The following is a 7,477-nucleotide window of genomic DNA, read 5'->3' as shown; positions in this document are numbered from 1 at the left end:
TAGGGTGTTCGTGGTGTGGTTTGGATCGGTTTTGAGTCAAAAACTCATCCGATCCGAACAATAATTTTATTTGCGGTGAGGTTTGGATTGGATGCTTTTTTTAAAAAAAATCTGATCCGATCTGATCTAATTTCAAACGATTTGGATTGGATTGGATTTGTGGTTTTATAAATTAAAAAAAATAAATACATATAACAAGTCTCAACATCAAAATTTAAATAGTCAATAATGACATAACAAGTCTTAACAATATCTTAAAAAGCTAATAATAATATAACAATAGAAATAAAATTATAGGTTAGTTAAAATAAATAAATAAATAACATTTTAAACATAAAATATTTACTAAATAATAATAATAATACATGAATAATTTAAAAATGTCTAAAAAATTGAACATGTTATAAGTACTAGCAGCTCAACAGGCACTAACGTGCCTGTTCAACTGCTTTTCTATTGTTTTTAAGAAATTAATTTTATTTTTTGTTAATATATCATTCACTTTTTAAGTTTGTTAGATAAGTATTTTTTTATTTTAATATTAACATAACCTTATTTATATCATATTTTATTAAAATTAAAATTACTATAATTTTTTTTAAATATTAAATTATAAAAATACATCATAAAGAGGTATATATATTATCAAAAAAAATATAATTCAAAAAATAATGATAATAATATATTTTTAATAGTATTTAATTTGAAACTGAGATAAAAATTTATATTCAAAGTACACTCTATCTTTATGTATAATTTTAATTGATAAATAATATTTTTTTTATTTTATATTTAGTTTTTTAAATTTTCTTTAATTTCATTATTTTTTTAAAATTATTAATTTATATTTTTATTATATTATCTTACTATATCAATTACTATTCTTTCTCTTACTATTATTCTATATACACATACCTGTCATTGTCTCATTGTCATTATTATATTATCTTGTTCTCCTTTCTCATTTTTTTCTTATAACCATCTATTAACTTTTATGAGTGGTTGAAGTTTTGTTAAAAGAAGTAAGACGTAAAGTGTTTATTTTTTTTTCAATTATCAAAATTTGATGTCAGTAATCCTAAAAAAACAATATCAAAATATATTATTTTCAACTAAAATAATACATAACTGTAAGTTTTTTTAATTAATAATTATAAATATAAGTTGCAATTTAATATAGTAACTTGGGATAGAAGACAGCCATTGCTATCTATATTTGACTGCTATTATAAATTTCACATTTATTTTATTGTACACATTAATTAAAATGTACTTTATTATTTTATTTTACATATTTTGAAATAATGCCATTGTATTATAAGAATGAGATTAATTTTCATAATATAATGAAAATCTTTTTATTATTTTGTTTGTCATTTAAAATTTTGAATACTATCCATAAAAAATAGTTACTTAAAGTGAAACAATATATAAAGAGAGATAGAAAACTTTTAGATTTACTAGCGGCTCAACAGGCACTATCAGCCGCTTTTCTATTGTTTTGAAGAATTTAATTTTTTTTTGTTAATATATTATTTACTTTTCAAATTTATTAGATAAAAATTTTTTTATTTTAATATTGACGTGATCTTATTTATATCATATTTTGTTGAAATTAAAATTACTATAAAACACTTTAAAATGTTAAATTATAAAACCACACAATAAAGAGGTAATATAAAATCATCATAATTTAAAGTTCTAGGTAATATATGAGGTGAAATATTCGATAGAATAAATTTTTATTCTCAACTATTCTAAAATATACAAAAAGTATTTTCAGAATGATAATACTTCTATTCTATTTCTTTTTTTTGGTGACTTTCTATTGTATTTTTTTAAAAGTTTTGAATATCGTCTATTAATTTATAATATTTTTAATTTAATTTTTTAAATTTATTATGACAAAATAACGATATGATGAAGTTTTTGTCCGCTTAAATTGCGAAAATATTTTTAAAAATTAGTTTATTCATTGTACTTTTTTTTGTTTTTTTTGGACGTTTATGTTATATTCCATACATTATTAAATTTTAATTTGATAATTTTTTTATCATCAAGGACTTATTATTTAGTTACTGTAATTTAATTAAGATTTATTTTTCATCACTAAATGATGTTATGCGTATTACGGTTATTGCCATTAAATAATATTAAATAATATTTGTAGTAGAATTTTTTTAGTTTGTACTTAAATTAGTTATTCAACAAAAATTTATCCGGTAACTCATAAAAATATATACAATGTTATCTATATTTTTAATTTAAGGATTTTTAGTTTAGTTACCTATTGACTTATAATATTTAATATAGTGTTTTGATATTTTTTAAAAAATTAGAACACATTTTGCCATAACCAAATTTTACTATCTATTAAATTTTTAATTGGGTAAAGATTCTATAATAAAAAGGATCCATATAATTTATACAATACATTAATAAATACATGAGATAAAATAAGACATATTTTTGTACTATTTTACAATAGTTGTTATTTTGTGTTTAAGGTAGATCTTTTCTAATTTTACTATTTAATTTTAAAAGATATATGTTGTTACCAAAATTTTATTACAAAGTTATTGTTATTATTAGTCTTATGAATGTATTGCCTATTTAAAATTTATAATATTTGTTAATTATTTGTTTTATTTTTTTTATTATAGAATTCATAATTTTGTTTAACAGAAGGCATTTTATATAGTAGTGCACAATATCAAACCTCTTAATTTATTCAATACAAAAAATATTTTAAATGAATATTATGCGATGAAGATAAAATATTAAAAATATAAGTAAAGTGAGTACTAACTTCATATTTGCATGGCTTTTAGTATTGTTTGTAACTGATTCATTATAAGAGATTGATTGAGGCATTAAATTAGTAGCAGTGGTGTATGTCTCGACCTACACTAATACAAAAAAAAAATTAAGTTAATTAATTTTGTTGATCTTCTATATTAAGATTTAATGTATAGGAAAAATGATTTAAAACGATGTTATTACATGTTTTGAATACATAGGGTATTAACTAGTTAGGACATCACCACATTTTTTACTTGAACAACTTCATTATAATGTGATTCCAGACCTATATTTTTAAAGAGCAATACAGATAATAAACATAATTTGAATTCATAAGATTAAAATTAGTTATCATGATTAAAGTTAACTTTTATGTCGCGTATAAAGGTGATTTTAATTATTTTAAATTTGTTTAATTTTATTCTCAAACGGAGAATATTTTAAAAATAATATTCTTTTATTATATTTTTTTCATTAATTTTTTTCAAAGCTTGAATATCGTCCATTAATTTGTGACATTTTTAAATTTATTTTTTTAATTTATTATGATAAATTAACAATATGATGAGTATTTTGTCCGTTAAGATTGCAGAAATATTTTTTAAAAAATAGTTTATTTGTTATACTCTAATTTATCTTTATTTTTTGTATTTATATTTTAACATTTCACATTAGGAATTTATTACATATTTAATATTATTAAATTAATATATTTTTTAATAATAAATAATGTTACGTGTCTCATGATTATTATTATTATTGGCTGATATAGTAGTATTTTTTTATAATTGATATTTAAGATAGTTATTCAATAAAAATTGATTCAGTAACTTATATAAATATGTAAAGCGTTATCTATGTTTTTAATTTTAGAATTTGAAAATTATTTATCCAATCACTGTTTGTAATATTTAATATAGTATTTAGATTTTTTATAAAATTATGACCCATTTTACCGTGATCAAATTTTGGCATTTGTTAAATTTTTAAATGGAAAATAATTTTATAATAAGAAGGATTAATTTTTATTTATGCCATGTATTTAAATACATGAGATGAAATATCAATATTCTTGTATTCTTCTTCTATCATTATGTTTGTATTTAAGTCAGAATTCTCCTGATTTTATTTTAAAATTATAAAAAATATATATTATTACCAAAATTTTAAAATATGAAAATATATAAATTAAAATAGAAACTAAAAAAATTAAATTAAAGTATATTAAAAATCATTATGTTACATTAATTTAACACAATATATAAATACTATTTTGATAATAAAATTATTATGTTTGACAACTTTTTATAATTATCTTATAACGTAGTATTTTTTTGTTTAAAATGACTTCATTTATTTTTTTAATATGAGAATGCAAATGCATATTTTTTTTATTTTTAATATTTTATCCCAAGCATCTACATTAATTTGAAATATAAATATATTATTTTGTAATAAATTTATAATAAAAGTTTTAGTTAAAGAGTACTCAAAACCTACTAAATTTATTTTATGAAATAAATTATGTAAGGATATACGAAGTCTAAAAAAAATTGGACACCAAATTCTAGTAACTTTTTGTATTTTTTATTAAAGAGTGCTCTGTTATTTATACCAATATATAAAGCCAATACCAGAGTTTGGTGTCCAATTTTTATAAACACCATTTACCCTCAAATAATTTATTTTACAAATCAAAATTATGGACAAAATAGTAATAATACATTTTTGTTTATAATTAACAAAAAAAGTCATTAACCCATTAAATAACTGCTGCAATCGTGAGGAAATTAAATAACTGCTCCACTTATAAATATTCCTCACTGTTGTCGATCCTTTTTTTTTGCATCTTGCTATCTTTTGGTTCTGACATGCATTTACTAAGAAAGGGACACCTGCAAATCATTGTGAGTGGATTTGACAACGAAGTTGATACAATTTCTATGCCAATTCCATTACCAAATACAGGTGCCTTTTGAAAAATAATAATAGACGTCATGATAATACAAGTGGCTGGTATTTTATATTTACGTTTTATTTTATTTTTGAGTACTAATTTTTAGTTTTTAAAAAAAAATTCAAAGGACAAGTACTCTTTATCTTATTCCATTTTTTCATCTAAAGTTTGTATTTTTTTGTATAATTATAGATCGAGCACTACTACTCAAATATATTCTATAGTACTAAAATTTATCTATAAATATATTCTATATTTATTAAAATTTATCAATATTTTTTTTGCATTGTTTGATACGTATTATCAAAGTCTATGTTTATTAATTGATACGTAATATTAAAGTCTATGTTTATAATTTCCTAAACTATCTAAACTATTAATTATGTAAAATATTGAATTTGACATTTATTTATAAAGAGTACTAAAATTGATATTTACTAATTTTTTAAATTATTGCAAAAAGATTAATTAATTTAATACTATTCATCTGTCATACGATTGGCATATAAAAGATGTAAAAAAATTTATACTTACCAATGGTAGAATGAAAAATCTCTAAGTATATTTTGTTAATTTTTTTCTTTATTTTTAATATGTTCTATATTAAAAAATATTATTTTTTATTAATTATTAGATTGACATATAACACAATAAATATAATAAATATAGTAAGATACGAACTTTGTTAATTGATTTTTTAAATAATCTGGCAACTTGATAAGAACTTTGTTAATTGATTTTGTTAATCTCTTTCTTATTTTTAATCTATTTTACATTGGATAATATTATTTTTTATTAATTATTAGATTGACATATAACATTTAAATGTGTTAAGATAAGAATTGTGTTATATATTTTTCGTTATTTCAACTTTCAGGATTATTTCGTTCTCATTGTTTTTCTATGTCATAGGCCAAGTAAGTTTTAATTTATTATTTTTCTTATATATATTCTATTTTAAAAGTTATTTTATTTTTTTAGGTTTTCTAATATGTTTTATTGTATTTTTCTTTTACTTTAAAAATTTTATGGTCTGAAGATCTTCTGTTAAACGATTCTAATCATATGATCAAGGAAGAAGTTTAAGATAATAAGTTTGAATTTTGGTAATTTATTGAGTCTAATTGAAATAAACACATTGAAATATAATAAACAGAATCATTAATGCAACATTTATTAATGAATAATTACTAAAAAAAATATTATCTATACCAATATATAATGGGATATGGAATTGTGGTATCCAATTTTTTCTTATTTTACCCCTGTTTTCTTTTTATTAAAAATTGGCTTTATCCTATGACAGGACTTAAAAATAGATTTCAATAAAAAAACTACTACTATGTACTCAATTCTTTTTATTTTATTTTATTTTTTCGAAAACTAGCTTTAACCCATGACAAATTTAAAACTGATTCACTTTCAACCCACGACAGAATTTAAAGTTGATTCACTTTCAATAAAAAAACTATTAATACGTACTCAATTTAAATACCGAATTCACTTTCAGTAACAAAAATTTCTGCGTCTTCAATCGTACTTTACTCAAGAGAGTTAAATATCTGTTTCAATCGTGCTCTTGCAATCATTTTTCTTCTTTGTGTCTTGCTACCTTATGTTCTGACAAATATAATTAGAAAATTCAACGAATCAGCAATCATATTATATCAACTAATATAATTCCTATTCCAAATTCATTGTCAAGTACAGAATTAACTACAATTAGACAAATGGTCAGAGCCACCCATCATCATCATCATCATCATTTTGTTTCGGTAACATAAAACTTAACATGTATTATGATAATTTAATTTTTTCGGCTATAAATTCAATTTTTGCTTAATATCTATATTCTACTCTTTAAAAAATCTAGAATTGAAAGCGCGTGATAATGGAGTTGGTCCAAATAATAGACGTCATAGTAACATAATTGGTTGGTATATTATAACAAAATTAATTAAATTAATATACACTATTTATATATTTCTGATGCTTATTATTTAACTTAAAAAAAATTACATATATAACAGAGCACTCTTTAATAAAAAATACAAAAAGTTACTAGAATTTGGTGTCCAATTTTTTTAGACTTCGTATATCCTTACATACTTTATTTCATAAAATAAATTTAGTAGGCAAAATAATAATTTTTTTAATATTTTATCTTTATCATATAGTATATAAATAATTAAAAAATTAAAATAAACAATGTATTCATAAAACTAATAATAACAAATAGAATAAAGAAAAAAAATATTATCATATCGCTTATTTTTTGTCATGTGTATTTTTTAATTTGAGTGATTAAATATATTTTACAAAGTAATAACTATAAAATGAAAATAAATTTATTGCTCTAAATTATTAAAAGAAGTATTGAGTACTCTTTAACTAAAATTTTTATTATAAATTTATTACAAAAAAATATTTATATTTCAAATTAATGTAGATGCTTGGGATAAAATATTAAAAATAAAAAAATATGCATTTGCATTCTCATATTAAAAAAATAAATGAAGTCATTTTAAACAAAAAAATACTACGTTATAAGATAATTATAAAAAGTTGTCAAACATAATAATTTTATTATCAAAATAATATTTATATATTGTGTTAAATTAATGTAACATAATGATTTTTAATATACTTTAATTTAATTTTTTTAGTTTCTATTTTAATTTATATATTTTCATATTTTAAAATTTTGGTAATAATATA

This window comes from Arachis duranensis, chromosome 10 (genome assembly GCF_000817695.3).
Source record: "Arachis duranensis cultivar V14167 chromosome 10, aradu.V14167.gnm2.J7QH, whole genome shotgun sequence".
Lineage (NCBI taxonomy): Eukaryota > Viridiplantae > Streptophyta > Magnoliopsida > Fabales > Fabaceae > Arachis > Arachis duranensis.
The sequence above is the reverse complement of the archived record's forward strand: the minus strand, read 5'-3'. Positions refer to the sequence as shown.